A 23,316-nucleotide genomic window follows, 5' to 3' on the forward strand; every position below is an offset into this window, starting at 1 on the left:
ACAATTGAAACTCGTCCATTAATACCTGACCTAAGCACTTTTGAGAGATTTGGTCTCTTAAATCTTTTGTCTTAGTCTGCATTGCATAGATCTTGGAGAACTGCAATTCCTTGAACTACAATTTCTAGAATTTCTTCAAGCTGACTGTGGTATTCTAAGAGTCATACCCTAAAAATTTAAATTTTCTAAATTTTTCCCTTTTGTGCTCCCCTGGTCAATGACTGCAGGGTCTTGCATTTATGCCAAAAGGCTGAATGTCATACCTATTTATCCAGGAATAAATATTTACATGATTGTGCTTCAGACCATGCTACATAGTGGGTATAATCCAGCAAATGGACCGTTCCAGCCCTGAAAGAGTCTACAAGGATAATTCAATGATTTATCCTTTCCCTAATACTGTATCTATGTCTGTTGATTTGAAAATACCCTTCTTACTCTGATAGCAATAGTTTCTGATAGAAAGAGTATGTCACCTACAATGGACTTACATTTTTATTACTAATTGAGAACTTCATGGATTATTGATTTTTTGCAGTTCTGGTACCTCATGAAAAGGTACTAGCTTAATTACTCTTTTAAGAATTGTTGTAAACACAACTGAATGCAGAATGATAAAAAGCAGAGATAACACTTATAAAAACATATATCCTGTGAAGTGCAGATGAATAAGATGAGAGACTCTTCAGCCCCCCCCCCCCTTTAAGAGCAGTATAGCAGCTTCTCCCTTGTCTCACTGAATCCATGGCAGTTGCAAGTGGAGACCGTAGTTGCTGAACTTGCCAGATTTATCTCTGATTAGCTAGCCAGGTGCAGGGGACTCACTTTCTAATTTGACTGGAGAACAGGAACTTTTTTGCCAGTCTGTCAGGACATAATATAAGCCTCTTGCTGGCCTGCTGAAGCACAATCCTTTGGTGTTGTTTTCCCCACTCTTCCCTCCCAAATGGTTGTGCAGAGATAATTGTCTTGTGATTTTGGGACTGATGGGCAGCAGATTTTGTTTGTCACAGTTTTACTGTTGATTTGGATTTGGGGATGGATCCAGTTCAGAGGGCAGTATGTACATATTTAGAACCCCCTTTTTTTGGAAGATCCTCTTAATGGGGGATTGTAGATTTAGATCAAGCCTCTCCCTGGAGCTGGAGGTCCAGCTTCATTCTGAGGTAGCAGCACAGCTACACAATGGTTACGCATCTATGCGGAATTCTGCTTCCCTCCCCCTCTCTCATAACTGGTGCGCTAGGATGGGTGGTTTGTCATGTCATCAAGAGGGCCATCTGGTGCTCTGGATCCTTGCTCCGTGCAGCTTCAAGGGTACATTGGATGTCACCATTACAGTTATAGCCCATTTTATCCAACAATATGCATGCATGGTTGTTGTGGGTTTTTCGGGCTCTTTGGCCATGTTCTGAAGATTGTTCTTCCTAACGTTTCGCCAGTCTCTGCATATCTGGCTTCTTCCCCACCCGGGTAACTTGCTAGGTATTAGGAGCTGCCTTGTCACTATGAGCTTAGTACAGTACCTAGAATCTTTCTTTCAACAAAACAAAACAGAACAAAACAAAAAGCCTCTGCCCGAGTGAAATCAAATTAGTAAGTTAGACTAGGATCCAGTTAAATATACTAGTATTCCCAAGAGTTTGTCTGTTCCAAGTATTTTTTGTTGTTGTTTTAAATTGGGGGCATTTCTCAAATTCATCTATAAGAATTCTTTTGATTTCCAACATAGTTTGTATGTTGGGACAAAGACACAATTGGGGTGGAAGGAGTCAAAAGAGGGCTACTGTTGTTGCCACGCAGGTCCCCTAAAATTGGCTCAAAGGGCTAAGAAGCTCTCTGACATTGGTTTGCAGTGGGAAGGGGAAGGGGAGAAACTTCCACCATGCTGGCAGTCAAGTTCCAGTACACCACAGGTTGTAGGTCTTGGGCTTCTGTTTGAAATACATAATCACAAAGCCCCCTTGAGCATACAGAGATAGCTTATGTTTAAATCCTGGCATGTGGATATATGCATTCCTGTCCAGATGCATACAGAAAGACTGATAATGGTGATGTATACTCTAAGTATTACCTAAACAATCAAATTCACTGTGGTCCTAATCTAAACTAATGCACATACCCATGTGATTCTTGGATAATGAATGTTAGGAAGAATCAGATAGATTCTTAGTCCATTGCAGAGAATACTAGTGAAAGAAAAATGTGGAAACTCATATAGGCCAGAGTACATACCTACAATGAAATTTGGTGTCTCATGTGAAGAAACTAAGAGATAGCACACCAGCTCAATATTGCCAAAGAAAGGAAGAAAACCTTAGCTCTGTTCACTTGTTACAGTGATGTTTTCATTCAGAATAAACTAAAAATGGGGAAATCAAGCTGTGAGTCACATGCGAGAGTCTTGCGAGTAGATGAGTCTCTCCCTTTTACATAGTCCTGTCCCTTTTGGTTGAACAGAAGGAAAACGGGATGGGGCAGATACACTCCCTTCTTTGGGTGTTGAATACACTTATTGCCCTTAACAGCTTGAATAGGGTTATAGCTTTAGCTGGCCCAAACACTATCTTTCACAGCAACCTGCCTCTCTCTATAGCCTGACTGTGCATATATGGACAACCCCTAGTAGCCTGGAGGGTGCTAAAATCCTTATAGACCACCGAGGCAGCTCGCTCTGCATGTTGTCTTATAGACCCTATGAGACACAGTTGTTCTTTCTTTCTTTCTTTCTTTCTTTCTTTCTTTCTTTCTTTCTTTCTTTCTTTCTTTCTTTCTTTCTTTCTTTCTTTCTCTCTCTCTCTCTCTCTCTCTCTCTCTCTCTCTCTCTCTCTCTCTCTCTCTCTCTCTCTCTTTCTTTCTTTCTTTCTATGTTTACATTCTGTGGTATGGGATATGTTTCTAAAAACATTAGTCCCAAGGTTCAAGCAGTCAATACTATTAAACTTTGTGGATTATCCCAATATAACAAATTGTCTCACAGAACTGTATTGTGACTGGATGGATGCCAAGTGCACTGATTGCATCAGAATGCGTAATGCATCACAGACGTACACTGAGATTGAATTGCCAAAACTCAAATATATCCAGGTTTGCTTCAGACACAGATAGCAATAAAATTCTAAACAATCTGGTAGACTCCTCAAGCTTACTACCTAATTGGCTCTCTGTAATGATTCCACATGCCATTATCATTTGGAAGGTTAAATGAGAATAATTGAAAACAATGACTTTCATTAGGTGAGGAAGTGAATTGGCTGCAACAATACATATGCATATCTGCGGAAGGGGTGGGGTGGGCACCAAGGACACAGAGAATTTTATTTTCACTTTTCCTGTCTATAATCAAACAGGCGAGTTGCCTGCCATTTTAATTTAAAATGTAATTTCTTTGTTTGGCTTTATTTTCTTGGGTATCCCAATATTAAGTGAAAATTATTAATGCACCCACTTTCCTTTGTTCTGAGTAAGTAGGGGAATTAGTTACCAAGCCTAAGTGTAGGAAAAAATAAGCAGATTCTCCCTTATTTTGCTGTTAATAAACATTTAAAAACAAGCTTTAGCAAATCCTCAAAAGCTGGCATCCAATAATATCAGTCAAATTAGAAGCCACTTTTAAATTTCCTGCACATGTGTTTATTAAAATTTAAATCTTTCCTTCAAAGAGGATGCTCAAGAGAGCATATGTGGGCTCCCCCTCCCCATTTTGTCCTCATATAAGTTCTTTGAGGTAGTTAAGCTGAAACTATTAACTAACCCAAGCTACATGGTTGTGCAAGGATACTTTATCCACTGTGCAGCACTGTTTGAGAGTCTCTGAGTCTTTACAATTGATATGGCATATTTCTTTATTATTTGACTTAATTTTAATCTCTACTTCATCTGAGTTTGGATTCTTCTTCATATATCAGATACAGTATCAGTGCAGTAGTTGAGAAAAAAAGAAAATCTTATTTTCAGTTTTGCATTTCATGCTGCAGCTTTTATCAGTATACATAGACTTGGGTGCAGCTTGTGGAATGGGACAGAGGAGTGACTCACTCCAAAATCTAAGCAGATGCCCCCATGCCCCAGTCACATATCACCTTTGCTTACATTGGAATCCTAAGCACATTTACAGGGGAGCAAGCCCTGTCGAAGATACTTGCAAGTAGACATGCTTAGGAGTATAGTACCTAAATTGCAAATGCAACCTTACTGTTATGAGGCACTGAAATTGGACCCTTGCAAAATCTCATTGATTAGATCAAATTAGATCCCTTGATTAAAAAAAATAACCCTCTTTCTAATTTCTTGCTGGTTTCTGTATCTGTATTAGGTAAAGAAAACTCTGGAATAACTGCAATGTTCTAAAATGCCCTCAATAGCCTTCACTGGGGAGGTCTGATAGACTTCAGTGTGTTTGGAGGACAGCTTTTAAAATGACATATTTAAGACTCTTTAAATCTTGCTTGTCAACTTTTAGTCTGATCCTTTAACCAGTGGAAAAATATAATGAAGAAAGCAGAAATTCAGCTTACAGAAGGTGCCCAAAGAGAACAGATTGAAAGGATATATAAATCATATATATTGTCGCTGTGCATCAATAAAAGAGCTATTTTGAGATTTTGGACTCAAAGTCAAACCCTTTCTTGAGCCTGGGCCCCATTGAATTGGTGTGGTTAATGTGTTGTGGTTTCTGTGGCTGGAGTCATGCATTCAGGTGCCCGTTTGCATGCAAATGGATAGGCAGGAGTACTGTGGTGCAGGACCAAACAAGAGTCTTTAATGATAGGCTTTAGCTGCTTTTAGGAGGCAAACTGCCATTGAATGTGCCCTGTTATTTACCTGCCCATGTAGATGATTAAATCTTGTTACAGATTCAACTCGGATAGGCAGATACCTCAGTCCTTTGATTACCATGATATTCACTTTGTGAATGAGGAGTGATATTTTCCTGCTTTGAAAGCAACAGCATATATGCAGCACATGGACATCTACTAAGCAATGATTTACTCAGCAAAACTAAGGAAATTATGTAAGATGGTCAGTGTTAGAAAGCTAAGAGACAGGAGAAGGTAGTAGATTTAGAGGACTCTCACCTTTCCTTCCAAGGAAGGGAGAAACACCCGCGTGCCCATTGTCTTAAAAGTACATCAAACCGACAGCCAAATTAAAGACATTTGACTGCCAGTGACATAACATGAAGTGGCACTCTTCCCAGCCAATATCATGACACATAGTTGTATGTCCAGTCAAGTTATTTTGGCTCTGAACATTCCATGAGTCCCTCCCTTTATTTCCCTTGCCAGAAAGAAGACAGAATAATAATTTCATAACCATCTTGCTTTTGGTGATTACAAAAATTACTGCCAGAAATGTCTGCCTCTGTCTTCCTGACTGTTAGACCTGATTGAATCCCAGCGCTTTCCTCTAGTTTTACTTTATCATCTTCTGATTACAATTTCAGCTTCTTGTGTAATTTGATTTACCAACGGTTGTAAACCAGGCAGATTATGAGTATTTGAAATTAAAATTGTTGAACAAATATATGGCTGAAATTCTGTTTGTCTTCATGTAACATGAAGTTACATCTTCTTAGGCCTGCTGGGCATTATGCCTAGGCAATAGCCCAGTGTTTCCCAACCTGGGGGGTCGTGACAGACAAGGGGTCATGAAGCGTTTTGGGGGGATTGTGGGTCAGCTTAAATGTGTTGTAACCCTTGTCAAATAATTTCTTCCTTGACCTTTCCAAGCTACAGTTAGTGTGTATGTGTATGTATGAGAAACAGGCCTTTGAGGGAGAAAGAAGCCTCTACTTTATGAGAAGGGATGACCAAGACTATTTTTTACCCCCCCCCCAAAAAAAGCCAGGAGAAAGATATAATTGCTGTTGCTTCCTCAACAAAGGGATTCTAACTATGACACATCACTTCTGGAAAACCTGAAGAATAGGAGGAAAATTAAAATTAAGGAAAACCCCTGCACAACAGAGCCTCAGGGAGGAGAGACAAAAAAAAAAACAAAAACAAATGGCCTGATCCTTCTGCAGTAGGTGCAAGGAAAGTTTTGTCCTGGTGTCTGAGGGGGATCCTCTCTATGTGAAGGTTTTGTTTCCTCCCTGGGCACCACAGTTTCCCTCCACCCCCTGGTCAACCTTTGAAATCCTTTGCCTTCTCTTCTCCCCACATTTAACCTCCCCCAGCCTGTTCATTTCCCAGTTTTGACATGCTGGCAGTGAAGTAAATGACAGGATCAGTAGGAGGGTGAGTAGCAGCAGCAATGACGGTGCTGCCTTGTCAGAGTATGATGACAACAGCCAACTTATGCAAATATAGCAGAGGTTGTGGGTTATTAGGCTATAGGGGATTCTGACTTGGAAAAGGTTGGGAACCGCTGATTTAGTCTGCCATTTAGTCTGCTTTCTGAATAGTGTTTCTGACCTGATGCTGTTTTTGGTACCATTGCCTTTGCATTGCACTTGCAAAGCAAGGCAACAGAATTTCAGCCAGCAATTCGTTTTTTAACATTATAATTTGTATTTTAGGATTCGGTATGTTCCCATCAGTGCAGTGCTAAAACAAGACCAGGGGTTTGCCTGCAGTTCAGTAATATTTCTATTTAGAATTCCTCTGGAGAATTCAAAGATAAATGGTCCTAGTGAAACCTATACAATGATGTCATTCTCTTTGAAATAATTTGCCTAAAAGCCATAATTAAAAATTCTCAAAGGATTGTTAAGAGTAACTGATGCATTTCCCAATTTCCCCCTCCTCCCACTATTGGGATGGTCAGCCAAAAATGTAAATGGAATTGGCCAAAAATTGCTTGCAAGCATTTTACCCTAGAAAAGAAATGTTCCAGCCGCTTCAAGACCACAGGTGTCCGTAATATATCATCCAGAGACAAGCTAAAGCTTGGCAAACTTTGCTAACTCATTAGTTCATTACTTCATAAATGTACTAGAAATCAATAAGGTGACATTGAGCTCTTATGACAGTGGAAGTTCATAAAAATTAGCAGAAATCTACCAGTCTTTCATATTACAAGCAGTTGTCTACAATATCCTTTCACCCTACCTCTCCAAGAAATGTCTCTAAAGTAGCATGCATGAGCACCTCTGGGAAAGGGCCATAAGACTGTTGATTGAAGGATGAGAAATCTGAGAAGATCTATCTTGATGCCTATTGGGATTCTTCTTTAATTCAGTTTTGCTATGCATATTGTCAGCAGAACAATACAGGCAAAACCGGATTTTCTGATTATAGGAATTTAGAATTGATGACATTTGTAATCTCCATCCATTTGTGTAGTTTTGTAACATTTATGGATGAGAGCTTGGTGAGAGCTTACACTATAGTCACAAGTACTATCCACAAACCCTCCTAAGCAGCAGAAGCGTAACGTCAATAATAGGTAAAGAAGCCAAAGACAGGGACTCCCAGTAGTTTCCTGGTAGCATGCTAATACCTACCAATTATGTTTCACTCACTGATTACCAATTACCTGACATTTACCAATGTGGAAACAGCACCAATCAACATTTTGCAGTGACCTTTGATTTACAGCTGATTTGTTAGAAAGAGAACATAGAATGCTCCTCAGTGCAGATTGGGATAGATACATAGGCAGGGCAGCAGTTGCAACTTTACACCTGGACCGATGGGTTTAATGGCTTGCTAAAGGCAGGGTTCTGATTTTCTGGTAGCACAAATGCAGACAGCCTTCAGGTTCATTTGGATTTCTATCATATGTTACAGTTGTGGAGGGATGTGGGTATGTGAGGTAGTTATCCATCTTAGCTTCACCACCGAGTTCAACAGAAACATGTTGAGGTATGCTTTCTCTTTTACAAGGAAAATATTACTCCATCGCAGGGCTGAAAACAAGCCCAGAGCATAGTTTCTTTTCCTGGATTCTTGCTTCTCCCCTTGAAAGCCCTTATACCCCTTGTTTGTCTTTGCCTTTTCTGATAATGATCCCCCATCTGTGTAAGGGTTACATAATCAGCACAAGCTTATTGCTGCTGCATTTTAACGTATACTGTAAGCAAATGTAGCTCAAGCAGTTGGGTAGTTTGAGGACATCTTGAATCTTCATTCCAATTTTTTTTTCATCTCAATTTTGCTTATGGTTTTCCAGAGACAAAACGTTGTTGAGCTAATACTAGTTAGAAATAAGAAGATCCCGGGAGAAAGCTTGGGAAAATGTGGTTAAAAATATTTTTTCTTCTTTTCTTTCAAAGATCTGTTTTTCCAGTGGATTTTTTTAAAACTTTGACGAATATAAAGGGGTGTATGTGGAATCTGACAAAATGGTTTCTTTTTAAAATGAAGTTATTTTAAAGACTTTTTTCTCATGCAAAACCGTATAATATTAAAACCGCACAATTTCAAGATTTGTATGTAAGGCAGTCTATGAAATAACAGAATAATACCCATATACAGCACTCTCCCAAAAATATTCTGTACCCAGTTGGTGCCCCAATCTTCATGAGAGGAGCCTAGCTTATGGCTTGTGGATGTTCTATGTTTTGCTACTTAGTTTATTGGATATAGTCACTGCTGAAGCAAATAGTGCATTTCTACATACTTAAGTAATGCATTTTATTTTGTTAATTACAAGAGCAGTAATTTCTGTTTTCATTCTCTCCGTTTCTCAGATAGAAAAATTAAGATATGTGGTAGAGCATTTTGCAGTATTTCCTTTAACAAGGGATATATTCACAATATACAACATGAAAGTGTTCATACTTTTATAAAATATTTTTTCAGAAATATGCCAGATAGTACAATTTTATATGCAAAAGAAAAAGAAAATCAACTGAGTGGGGTGGTACCTAGTTTTTCCCTGTGACTTCAAAATCCATTGAAATTTCACACCTCTAGCTAGAAACATAGCAACAGATTTCTAAGCTTGAAAATAGCCTTTGAAGATTTCAGAGACTGCAACAGATTTGCAGAAAGAATTAAGCATCTCACTTTCTTTGAAAGCCCTATTAGAGTCACTATAGCTCGGTTTTGACTTGACTGCACAGAAAAACACAGAAAACGCAGAAAAATTAAAAACAGCTTTCATTCTCTGGAGTACTTAATTCTATGTACTCTGGATTATACTCATTTTGCCATACACCATGGTTTTTTCGGGGGCAAATGTTAATGATTCATACTTACCTTCATAAAAAGATAATTGTTTTTAATTTTGAAAATAATTTGATGCCAAGCAATTCATGGATTTGGCGACAGTAGAAATACGCAGAGTTATTGAAGACACTTACAAGTTCTTCTTTTGTTGCAAGACGGTTGTATTTACAAGTATTTACAGATATTTACAGGCAGGCATCTCAACAGCATGGCAGGAACTCTTTATACAATCAGACATAATGCATGGCAGCAAGTGGTAGAGGAGGAAGAGAAAGACACAAAGACACAGTCCACTTATATACATGTACATGGCATTTTTAGTCCAATCAGAAGACAGATGACTTCATCCTTTGCACCTGGTCTTCTGGTTTCAAGACATTGCATCATCTCCAGAGTGATTCAGCATTCTCACATCTGTGCACAATGGCAGCTCGTTAATGAAACACTTATACATGTTCAGGCCTATCAAAATTCTATATTTTGACAAAGCATACCCAAATTACTGGTTGCATCTAAAATTATGTCTTCTATTGGTTTGTCTTCTGTAATGGGTGGATCCGTTAATGCACAGAACAGTCACTTTTATAACAAAGCATATATCTACAGTAAAATGTGTTTCATGAAAATGTGTGCTATTCATTTCTGCTGTCACCTATCTTTAAAAAAAGCCTATAGCAATCTGGACAAGAAATTACAGCCCTCTCTATTCAATTGCTTTTGGAAAAGATGAAATCATAATAGCTTTTTAGTGAGGATGATGATCTGCACTGTGCAGCTAAGATTTTGGTCCACACTACATAACCCTGGAAATAACTCCCATCAATTTCAATATATGTTTAAGAAGTCAACCCAATAATGATAAAGTAGAAGGGAAAATTGAAAGTGTGCTTCCTGTTGTTTGCATTTCAAGTCCACTTACACATTTTTCTTCCTGAGTATTTTATCGTTATTTTTTGTATTGATTATTTTGAAATCTGTATAAGGAACAGATTTGTATTACTTAACTCAATTACTAAACTTGTGAACCAGAAGAACTGTGGAGTGAAACCAGAGATATTATTAGGGAAAAATGAAAAACTATAGTTCCTGTAGTAAAAAGAAAAATCTAGCTGCTAGAAAAAACACTTACAATTGTAAAAGACAGGCAAGAAGCAAAAGTAAAAGCAGATAAATTGGTTCAGAACCAGACTGCAGAGAAACACGCTATAGGATACGAGAAAATAAAGAGAAGGTAGTATACTGAAGACCTATACAGAAGAGATAAAAGGATGACAGACTCTTTTGAGGAGGAATCCTATGATGATGAACTTGGAATTCTAGAAAGAGAAGCTGCTCTGAAAGAACTAAAAAAAATAAATCATCTGGGGTAGATGGAATACCAGTAGAACTATTTCAATCCACAGAAACTGAATCTGCCAAAATCCTAACAGAATATGCCAACAAATATGAAAACCAAAACAATGGCTGACAGGCTGGAGACGCTCAATATACATGCCAATCCCCAAGAAGGCAAATGCCAAGGAGAGCAGTAACTATACATTGGTTTAATTTCCATTGGAAGCAAAGTCATGGTCAAGGTGTTGCAACAAAAATGTTTAGTTCAGGCGGTATTCTGAAAAGGAAGAGGTCCTGGATATTGCAAATTTCCTCTGGCTACTGGAGGGCACCAAAGAATTTTAGGAGATTAGTCTGTGCTTTATAGACTACAGCAAAGACTTTGTGTGAATCATGAGAACCTATTTTTTTTCTGAAAGAAATCCACGTGCCTCAGCACTTGATTGTCCTGATGCGTAACCTGTATTGTGGACAGGAAACTATCATTAAGACAGAATAAGGAAACACAGAATGTTTTCCCATATGTGAAGGTGTCACACAAGGGTGCATTTTATCCCCTTATCTTTTCAATCTATATGCAGAACAAATCATATATAAAGTTGGACTAGATTCAGATGAAGGAGTCAAAACACCAATAATTTAAGACATACAAATGACATCATCTTACTAGCAGAGAGCAGCAACAACTCAATTGAGTTTTAGTGAAAGTGAAAGAAGAAACTGCCAAAGCAGGACTGCAGCTCAACATGAAGAAGACAACTATACAACTGTAATGTTGGCAATGAAGAGACTGAAATAGTTAAGGATTTTGTATACCTTGATTCAACCATCACTCCAAATGGAGACTACACCAAGAAGACTGAGAGTAGGAAGGGCAGCAGTGAAAGACTTATAAAAGATTATCAAGTGTAAAGATTGTCACTGGAGATCAAAGTCATCCACACTCTTGTATTTCTGATCACCACGTGCATGTGTGAAAAGCAGACAATAAATCCTATGACAAAAAAATTGCACAGTTTTAGAAAGTGAAGTGAGAGCTGCTTTGAAAGCACTAGGGAAAAATAAATCACCAAGGGTAAATGGAATACTAATAGAATTATTTCAAGCCACAGAGATTGAACTTGTCAAAATTCTAACAAGAATATGCCAACAAATATGGAAAACAAAACAATGACGCCCACACTAACAACTCTCAATTTACATTCTAATCACCTGGAAGCTGCCAAGGAGTAACTATAGAACCATTGGTTTAATTCCCATGCAAGCAAAGTGATGCTCAAAGTGTTGCAACAAAGGCTTTTATCTTTTATAGAGCAAGAAATGCCTGATGTTCAAGTTAGATTCCAAAAAGGAAGAGGCATTCAAGATTATATTGCAAATATCCTCAGGCTACTAGAGTACACCAAAGAATACCAGAAGAAGATTGATCTATCCTTTATATACAGCAAATCTCTTAACTGTGTGTAGATGAGAAACTATGAGTTTTTCTGAAAGAAACAAATGTGCCTCAACACTTGATTGTTCTGATGTGTAACCTGTATTATGGACAAGAAGCTACCATTACGACAGAATAGGGAGAGACAGAATGATTCCCTGTAGTCTGAGGTGTCAGACAAGGGTGCATTTTATCCCCCTACCTGTTTAATCTGTATGCATAACATATCATATGGAAAACCAGACTAGATTCAGGTGAAGAAGGAGTGAAAATGGATGGAAGAAATATCAATGATTTAAGATATGCAGATGACATCATCTTACTGTTTGGAAGCATTTGAGTCTATTTCCTTCGGGCATATGAGACTATTTGAATTTACAGGATTTTAAAAATAGAAATATGAAGGTTCCTTTTGGGTTGTTGCTTTATCACATAAGCTTATTTCTATTCTAGCAATATTTTAATGTTATTTTGACTTTTGACCTGTAATGAAACTAAATTGTTTTCTTTTTCAATAGCTTGTTATTTCAGGCTTATGGTATTTGCACTTATTATGAGACATATTGTCTGTGGTACTGGACTGTACCTATACCATATTCATGTATATGAAGCTCCAACTTGGCAGTTGTTATTTAAATCTGACAAAATGCTGGTTATAGACAATTATGCATCTTTGTTTCAGCATTTGGAGCTCCATGTTCATGATTCTCAGCAACATGCTTAGAGAGAAGAGTCCTAACATCTTCTCCATTACTTTATTGCTTTTTCCACTTAGAGAGTGACATGTTTGAAGAGGAAAAACTTCTTCTTGTGTTCTTGCTTTCTAAGCAAGAAATCACCCCCCCCCCCACTTTTCCAGGATGGCAATGGAGAGGGCAGGGTCTGGGTTTTCTTCTCTAAGTGTGTCACTGAGAACCAGATACGCAGAATTGGAATAGGACTATCATTTTGAAGGGCAAATTGCACCCCCTTCCTTGGCACCCATAATTTTGGAGGAAGATCATGGAATTGGAAATTCTAGGGAGACATAAGAACCCAGGGAGTTCATGGGCTGCACTGTGCTTACTCTTATGCAGAAGCATAGTATTGGTAGGGCAGGAAGGGATTAAGAGGTTAAAAGTTGGGTCTATGCAGTATATGTGACATCAAGCCAAAAAAATAAAAAATGCATGCAACATGCTTGTGCTGAACATGCTGCCACAGATGGTCTGTGCAACTTCTCCATTCTGTTATATGTACTCCATTAGTATATGCTGCCATAGAGTCCTTGTAGAATGTTATATGAATGTGAGTAAAACAATACATTCAGCTGGCTAGGGCTTTTAAAATCATCCAAAGATTTTCTTATGTGTTCCACATACTTTTATATTAGAATGAGTCTGAAATTATCTTTCAGATGAGGGATTTGAAAACTAGGGCTCATTAGTAAAAATATGATAGTACAAATTTGAGAAATCAAAGTAAATAAAATCTAATTATTCTGCCAAGCCATTTTTCTAAATAGGAAAAAGTACAATTTGATTAATGCTCTTGGTTTCGACTTGCATCCATATGGGAATAATTTCATTAAATGAAGGATTATTTGCCTCATTTGGCTTTAAAAAAAGAGCCTCTGGTATCTTTCAGTTTTTAGAAGTTGTAGCAATCACTACCACTCTGAATAGTCTGTGTTCCTGTAGAATATTTTGTGTAAATCTTGCAGATGGAATTGCTTTCAGATAGCTACATCCAGACTACCCATGAAATCCAGTGTGCATGTACTCCTCCAAAGTAAGTCCCAGTGAATTTCCACTGAAATCAATGGCTAAATCCAATGTTTGCATAAAATTGTAATCTAAAATCACAGGTTCTGTACATGGACTTCAGAAATAAATCTCACTTGGTAAGTCTATATAGAATTAAAACCTGGGAAAGTTTAACTTGGTTCCTGTTGAAACCAAGCAGATGAATTTATACTTAGTTCCTCTTGAAATGTAGATCAGTGGTACATACTCTGTACTTAGTATTTTGAGCACCTCTGCAAAATGTATAACTGTGCAAAGGAAGATTACTGAAATGTTGTGTACAGAAAAGTTCATCTGGAACAGGAACATCTGGAAGCTAGTTGTCCTATAAAGTAGACCTTTAATATAGTGGTTATATAGCATTTAATTCTCCAATCAATCATAATGTTTATCTGGTAAATTCATCTAGCCTGTGAAGGATAATAAGGAGATACCAGTTATAATCATCCTTCCCTGATAGGGTAGATATATAATATTTTGCAAAAAGCAGAATTAGATCTATCATATTAGTAGAAATAGCAGAGAAAAAAACATAATAAACTCCTGAGAAAAAAAATCCATAGAATTTTTAATGAACTTGAGGATGCTATCAAATCAATGAACCTTAGGCCATTTTTAATATAACTGTTTGTTTCAAAATGCAAATAGGTTCACAACGCCATGTCACATTGGATCAAGGCCCGTGGCTGAGTTCTTATCTTCATTCTGCTTTGTTTTTTCTTCCAATAATAAAAAAATTGTGGAAGTTCTCTTCAAATTTGTTGCCCTCTACATGTAGGAGACTGACAGAAATGAGGATGGAGAGGTGGGGCCAGTCTTCTCCCCTCCACACCTCAGCATTTTACTCTGTTTTGAGAACCTTAACAGGACTGTAAGAGCATCATATTGTAAAATTAGGAGGAACGTGAAGGGCAATCTAGTTCGACCTCTGCTTATAAAGGAAATCCACAGCTGTAGTATCCCTGACGGGTTATGCTGGTACTGCTCATGATCCAGAACAGTAGTTTCCAACCTTGGGTCCCCAGATGTTCTTCGACTACAGTTCCCAGAAACTTTCACCACTAGCTGTACTGGCCAGGATTTTGGAGACTGAGAATATCTGGGGAGCCTAGGTTGGGAACCACTTGATCTACAAGATGTGAAACAAATATGTCACTTTCTAAAAATAAATAACAGCACCAATCATAGTAGAATGATTCAGATATATAGTATCTCAGTGAGAGGGAGGTTAATCCTTTCTTTTTCACCAGTTTTACTTATTGAGGACATCCTGTCCAAGCTTCCCTATAAGGCAAATAACTCTTAGGGGATAACTGTAATTATACAAATTGCAGTGGGGAAAATGTTAACAATTTCTTTCAGAAGTATGATCTTAATTTGAAACCAGACCCAACAATGCTAGTACCATTTTTTTAAAAAAAGGGTGAATTTCCCTTTTTATATTTCCCTCTCACATCACCACTATGGACAAAATTGCAAATGGTTGTGAAGAAATGGACTCTATTTATATATCCGTTCTTTGTTTTTCACTTAATTTAAGCCAACCTTAAATTAATAATAGTTAATAATATCATAATGAACTCTTTTCCTTCGCTCCACCTTTGAGTAATTCTCCAATAACTTCTGTGGTTTTCAGAGCCAAGTTGGGTTTATAGTTTACCCCACTCCTTGCCTTAGCAAGTTTTTATATTTGGGTGAGTAGAGAAGAGGATGGCTACATCTGTTCTAGTAGTAACCTGAGCTTAAAGTTACAAAAGTTGTAAAAGAAATAGCAACATTTGCTATAACACATTTTGCAATCTAGATGAACCAAAACTCCTCCTTCTACTTTATTCTTCCCTTTTATTTGAATAAACTGGCAATAAGAAAATAATGCTTTCTAAGGATGTATAACCTCTGTCCAATTTACAGGGTAAGCCACAAGCATAGCTTTTGCCATATATTTTACTAATGCAAATACTTCCTCTATTGTGCCTTATGGATATAGTTTCAGTGTACAAGGAAGGAAATCCACACCCATGTTGATAATGAAAAAAGAAAGATTATCAAATGTGGGGAACTTTGAACAGTAGACAAGGCAAACATTATTGCTGTTTTCATGGACATCATGTTGTACATACACTAAGTTTAATTTGCCATTTTGTGACTCCAACAATCCTATCCCATTTTCTCAAGATCTGTGTCACTGAAAAAACAGACACTTCCACTCTTTTTGTGTTAAAAAATTTAATTCTTGTTTTTCATATTGTAATTTTTTTTAATGCTGAGCCTTCTTTCTGTCCTCTTTGATTTCCCCTCCCCCCGCCCTAAAGCAGTCTGACTTGAGAGGAAAAAAATACTCCTCTGCATGCCAATAGCAGCTTTTCATAAAAGATCCTGTTTTTCAGACTACAGGGTGTGCTGCCTGTGGAGGCATGAAGAAGTTCCAAAGAGAGTATGGGACTCTAAAATTTTCATAACAATAAGAAATTCATCTTAATTTTTTCTTCATTTTCAAATTACATACCATAAAATTAATTTTGAATAGCTGTGACTTGGTTTTTAATGTCAATTTTTTCTTTTACTTTGTTGTTGTTGTTCCAAAGGATTTCAGTGGTGGCAAAGGAGAGAAGGAATCAGGGAAACACTCATGATGTTGAAAAGTCTGGGAACCACAGTTCTCAGTCTAAATAAAGCCATGCTTAACATTTTTTTATTTTTTATTCTTTTGCTACGCCCCCCCCCCCCCCCCGCCCAGGAGCTCTTCTCAGGTTCCAGGGCCCCCTGACTAACAAGAATATAATATGAACAGAAGAACATAAAATCATTTATTATTAGACATCAAGAAAACATGAACATTCCGGTATACCTGACAAAACTTTTAAAAAGATTTTATGAAATTAAACACCTGTTAGGCCTATTGCAATCCTTGAGCTTGACGCATTTCTACACACTTTATGATACCAGGCTCCAAATTAGACAGTGGCAGTCGGAGGTCACCTCTTGGCGCAATATCAATTCTGTTCCTGGATTTTGTCAAGAAAACTACCTTGCTGAATCCATATTCAACCAAATGTGTTGAGGGAAAGGCAATTTAAAAAAAATGGGCTTTCTCCCACAGTGTTGGAAATGTATTTGGCAGATCACTCTTGATCCAAAAATCTTTTTGAAACTGACTGAACTGACAATGTGCAGTTAAATCATTCTGAAGATCGATCAAACTCTCTTGAATTTCTGCCTCAATTTTGGTGAGTTGTGCTTGAAACTGATATAAAATCCAATCCAGGATATTCAGGTTTAACAGGTCAGCTCCAGAGGTTTCTGAATGAGACAGGTTATCTGGATCCATTTCAATCTGGTTTCAGTCCTGGTTATGAGACACAGATGGCTTTGGCTGTCTTGGTAGATAATCTACGCTGAGAACTGGATAGGGGATCTGAGTCCATGTTGGACCTTTCAGTGGCTTTTGATACTATTGACCCTGGTATCCTTCTGACCTTTATGTCTGGAATGGGACTTGGGACACTATTTTACAATGGCTCCAGTCCTTCCCGGAGGAGAGAACTTAGAAAGTAGTGCTGGGGGATTCATGTTCGACAACCTGGTCACTGACCTGTGGGTTCCCTCAGGGTTCTGTTTTGTCTTCTGTGTTTTTTAACATCTACCTGAAACCACTGGAAGAGTTTTGGAGTTCGGTGTCACCAGTATGTGGATGACACCAAACTCTACCTCTCCTTGCCACTTAAAAAAAAAAAGCTGTTTCTGCTCTAAATCAGTGTTTAGACTGAAATGTAATCCGGACAAGACATGAATTTTGTGATTTACTGGGGAATTAAATTCAGGTCTTTTTGTTCCTAGTCTAATTACTACAATACCCTGAAAATACACACACTGACACCAGTGACTGCAATTAAAGAAACGGCAATAATGGCATTTCTGATAAAACTCAGGAAGAGTGTGTTTCAAAACCAGTTGCCTATGAAATGTTAATAGTGATGGAGAGGTAAAATTTTAGTCCACGAGCTTGATTTACCACCGACTTGATTTGCAGATATTAAAACCATGTGGAGAATGTGCAGCCCTCCAGATTATTAGAGTTGAGCAACAGTCAGCTTTAGCTAGCATGGCCAATGGTCAGTTGCAAATTCCCATCGCTCATTTCACATCTGCCTTGCCAGTTTCCACTCTTTCCCCTTTTCTCTGCCTTTCCCAACAATAAGTGGCCAGGTGCTGTTTCAGCATATTCATATTGTAGGAGATGACAGAAAACAGGATTTTGACACTAGCAATTGCTTTGAAAGGCTGTTTTTGGAAATTAGATTTTTCTCACCCATTTATTTAGGTAGTCTTAGCAGCAGCAGATCTTGTTCTGTGACCTGTTGCTGTACTGAATCTTAATAGAGTAGACCCATTGAATAGAGTAGACCCATTGAATTTAGTAAGTAAATTTCTCTGTAAATTCAATTCATTCAAATTGGCCTACCGTAACTGCAGCTAACGTTACCATAGTAAGTAACAGTTAGAGTAGGCTCATTTGAATAAATGGAACTTATGGAAGAGATGACACACTAAACCTCATTGATTTTGTGGTCCTACTCTTGTGTGGATTACTAAACTGACGAAAACAATACAAAAGGAACTGGTACATCCGTGAAACTCCAGATTATAAATGAGAGACAAAGTCTCAGGATGTAGAAAGTAGAAACAAGCTCTTTATTCTGTATTTCTTGAGTTATTAAAAAGCTCTGGCTCAATGTGTTTCGGCAAAGCCTTCTTCAGGACCTGAGCATAATACAAAACCACACATTAGATATCTTTAAAGAAGCAGTGGTTAAATTGCTGTACTGCAGCCAAAACTGTGCTCACGGACTGGGGTTCAATCCCAGGTAGCTGGCTCAAGGTTGACTCAACCTTCTATCCTTCTGAGGTCAGTAAAATGAGTACCCAGCTCGCTGGGGGGGGCGGCAATGTGTAGCCTGCATAATTAACTTGTAAACCCCCCAGAGAGTGCTTGAAGCACTATGGGGTGATATATAAGCAGCACACTTTTTTTAAAAAAAGAAAATGTGAATGATTCAATATCTCATGTGTGGTTTTGTATTATGCTTAGCTCCTAAAGAAGGCTTTGCCGAAACGCGTTGAGCCAGAGCTTTTTAACGACTCAAGAAATACAGGATAAAGAGCTTGTTTCTACTTACTAAGCTGAAGAACAGGTTTAGCCAAAAAGTTTGCATCCCGATCATGTGCCTCTTGATTCATGCCAGGCCTTGGAAAAACATGAATTCTTTCAATAACTTTGGTTATATGCATATGTATTTGGATGTGTGCCCAAGATAAGCTGTTGGTTTCTGCTGCTCTGCTTGGCGAACAGCAAACAAATAAAAACAAAACCAAAATGCTCCCCCCCCCCGTTTTTTCCAAGATGATGTGATGGTCATCTCATACAGCCACAGCCAACTTACTCCTCCTCTTGTCTCAATTTCTCCTTTTCAGTACAGTTTTTCTTTAATCTTGTCTTTCATTTTCTCTCTGCGTCTCTTATCCCAATTATGGTATTTTTCCTTCCAAGCTCATCTCAGTTCCTTTTCTTGCAGCTCAAAGCCCTTGACTGCGTAGATCCTGAAAAACTATGAATCATTCTAAAAGAAATAGGTGTGCTCAACATTGATTGTCCTGATGTGTAACTTGTATTGTGGACCAGAAGCTAGTTAGGACAAAATATGGTGAAACAGAATATTTTCCCATAGGCAAATCTTTCAGTCAAGAGTGTATTTTATCTCCCTGTCTGTTCAGTCTTTAGGCAGAACATATCATATGGAAAGCCAGATTCAATTCAGATGAAGAAATAATTAAAATTGATGCAAGAAATATTAATGATTTAAGATATGCAGATGACCCCATATTATTGACAGAAAATAGCATCAAGTTAGAATGACTGCTGAGGACGGCAAAAGAAAAAAGGACAAAAGCAAGACTGCAGCTGAATATTAAGATGACAAAAATCATACCTACAGAAGAATCACTTCCGTTTAATGTTTAACACTGAAGAAATTAAATATCTTCATTTATAGTTTGAAAAGAAACATGCAGCCAAGAAGTCGGATCAAGAACTGGAAGGGCAGCTATGAAGGAACTAGGAAGGATCTTCAAGGCAAAAATAATCCATACTGTGATATTCTAGATTGCTGTGCATGGACGTGAAAGCTGGCCAATGGAGAAAGTTGACATTTATTTGGAATATGATGTTGGAGGAGAGTAGTATGGATATCATGGATGATGAGAAAGCCAAATAAGTAGGTGCTAGATAGGATCAAACGAACTCTCACTAGAAGCAAAAAGGATTAAATGAAGTGACCATATTTTGTACACATCATGAGAAGACTTGCTGCAAAAGACAGTAACACTAGAGAAAGTTGAAGGAAACAGGAAAAGAGGAAGACAAATTATGAGATGGGTTGACACAATGAAGCAAGCCATAACCTTGAGTTTGTAAGAGCTGAACATGACTGTTGATGATACAACTTTTTAGGATAGTACTGGGTAATTAAAGTTCATGTAGTTGAAGTGCTGTACTATACAAAAGTAAACCCAACAGAATTCAGTGAGATTTACTTGTGGGTAATATGTGTGGCAGGCATACAGCTCAAGTGTCATTCTTACACTTACCAGAATAAATAATGGTTGTAAAATCTGAGTTAAAGTGCATAAGAAACATCAATTCCACAGACTAATGAACTGTATTGCTTAAACTGTTAAATGTTAGTTGCAAAAGACATAGCAAGCTAAACTTACTCTTGATTAACTGCCCTCTCCATTTTCTGAAATATGTCGTTTAATATTTACAGATTCTAATATCTTTTATACGTATAGAATTGCATACAAAAATCAAAGTAGTGGAGTGTTGAATTTTATTCCGCTTTGCCATCTCATGCTAACTAGGAACAGATTTGTTCAATAATGGGTTTGAAAGAATATATTTTAAGGAAAACTTGGAAACATCAGGAAGTGGTAGCAGTGCAAAGTCAGTAGGTGGTGCTCTTCACTCCAGATCAATATTGTTCAGCATATTTCCATAGGACATAGTGCCATTGGAAGTGCACAGGGTTCCCCCCCCCCCCAGATAAACTAAGCTTTTAAACACATGTGGTCAATAAAAATCGCATCACATTTTTTTTCCAAGTGTAGAGGTATAAAGGCCTTGGGGTCCTGGACAAATTCCAGTCTGGTTAATTAATTTCTTCCTGGAAGAAAAGTATACCTGGCATTTCAAAGCCTACTGAACCTTAAAAGAATTAGTAAGTAGAACTTGCAGCAGTAATTCACAGTGTTTCGTTTAAATAGTTGATAGAGGAAATTATGATCATCCTGTGTTTTCTGCTTGCCTTTTAATTCCCATCTCAGTCCAACTAATTGTAACATATTTGGAAGGTTGAAAGTACCTAGAAATGAAATGAAGTGAAATAAGCACTTAAAGCAGGTGTAGCAATTTGCATTTCCTTGTAACAGGATGGCAAAAGAAACCAAAATCTAACTTTAAACTTTGTTTCTCTGTTGTTCTAGCCAAGTAAAAAACAAATCACCTGGTCCTGAGAAAATTTTGATGCCATACTAAAATTCTGGCTCTTTCTCTATGTGTGTGTGTGTGGGGGGGGGGATGTGTATACACTATTTAAAATTTATTTAAGAGACAGAAAGATTTAGGACGGCTGATCAAACTGGGAAACCCATCTTAGTGTCACTAGTAGCTTTACACATGCTTTCCTATAGTTTGGATTCTTTCACGAGAGGAAGATAGTAGAACTGATTTATTTCTACAGTATTTCAATACCAAATTGAGAAGATGGCATCATTCATTCACAGTTCTTATTCCATGACAAACCGAATCCTCAACACCTCATTATACAAAACATTTGCAGGGCTCCATATATCACCTTGTTTAACTTATACATTTTTATAGAGTATAGCTTAAAGATGAGAAATTTAAGATTGTTCATTGATAAGAAAATTAATAGAACTAGGAACATCGCTGAGAACAATATTGTAAGGTTTACAGTACCTATCTGCTAGGGATGTAATTGCTAAAAATCTACACACATCTTGTTTTCTCCTTCTTTGTAGTATAAACCTGTTAGGAATATACAGTATATACTTTGGATAGGGCAGTCCTTTAGTACATTAGAATACTTGTCACTGTGTAGATGGATAAGGTTTTTTCACCATGTGATTTGTAGCTATATTTAAGACTCAATAAACAGCATTCAACTGTAGGTCAGTAACAAGCTTTCTTTCTTCTATAGGCCACTCTAACGTCAGTTTTATAACTTTGGTCATTCAGTGAAAAGCAAACACACATTGCACTGTAGATAACGTTTTTGGCTTTCGAACAGAATGTTGCAGAAGCCTCACCATTAGGGTCAATTCACACATTATGTTTTTCATGCATGCGATTGGTCTTCCAATTTGTACCTATGTATGTGTTGCCATTGTAAAATATTTATATATTTATTCACCTCTGCATGCATGAATTTATGCTTTTATAACTACCCTTTAGCTGAAAAATCTCTCAGGGTCTTGCAAAATAAGTAATAGGACGAATAGGTCTTTGCCCTCAGGATTATGATCTAATATTAAGAAACAACACACAAGAAACAAGAGATGAGGGATATCCTGCTTAGAGGAGTATTTTCCTAGCCACATTGTGCTTAACAGCAATCCAAATCAGATTCAGGAAACTGACAGTGCATTATCATAGATATTTAGATATATTCATATGAACCATTTTGCACTCAGCATATGGAGAATAAGGAAATGTAATGTAATATTGAATTATGTATGTTTCTTTCCCAAATATAGTGTGTGTTTTAGGCTGGTATGATCGGGAGTAGGGATGGGGACGAAGCGCCAAAATGGCAGTTTGTCTTGCTTTGTGGGTCAATCTTGATGACCTATGAACCATGGTTTTCCTTGCCCAGTGACCTGACGAACAATGAATCAATTCATCATTTGTTGGGTCCTATTATTTTTGCTTTCCCTCCTCGTGCTATGCATGGCAAGAGGAGGGAAAGCAGGTATCAAAGCGATCATGCAGCCATGGCTTCATCAGGCCAGCCAAAGGGAAAACCCCTCTGTGCTTATGCCTCTGAAGAAGAAGTGATCTGCAGGGGCATAAGCAGATATGGAGCGAAGGGATGAATATAAAAGGGTCTCTGGACCCCAAGAATATGAAGCAATGAATATCTGATGAATCAGGGATATTTAACCAATATCCTGATTCATTTTTGTATTTGTCCCCATGTCTAGTAGGGAGGTGTTGAATCATATTTAGATGATATCTTAATTTATGGACCTGAGCAGCAGATGTTCCCAAAATGCAAATCAATTACTGGGGTTCTGCTGGCAAAATGGCAGTTGTACGGCACAAGACATGTCTGTCCATTTCAAACTCACTTTGGCCAGTGTATCTCTGAGTTAGGATTGCACTGAGAGTAAACAAACAAGTTCTGGTTATTTTCATTTCTGTTCGGTCTTTTATAAAGCAAATGGCTTTTAATTTCCTATTTGAAACTATGGTTCTCCAAGATGCTAAATATTACTGTATGGACAACTCCAAACAATATACTGGTGCTGGGGAAAATTGTTATATGCTTAAATTATCCATCCCCAG

General features: G+C 37.7%; 1 protein-coding gene across 28 annotated transcripts in view; it reads left to right on the forward strand.

Annotated features, from left to right (window-relative positions):
- ERC2 (ELKS/RAB6-interacting/CAST family member 2) overlaps window positions 1–23,316 on the forward strand; it is an 817,272-nt gene that overhangs the window by 607,757 nt on the left and 186,199 nt on the right. The gene's annotated exons all lie outside the window — the stretch shown is intronic.

This window comes from Pogona vitticeps, chromosome 2, assembly GCF_051106095.1.
Source record: "Pogona vitticeps strain Pit_001003342236 chromosome 2, PviZW2.1, whole genome shotgun sequence".
NCBI classification, from domain to species: Eukaryota; Metazoa; Chordata; class Lepidosauria; order Squamata; family Agamidae; genus Pogona; species Pogona vitticeps.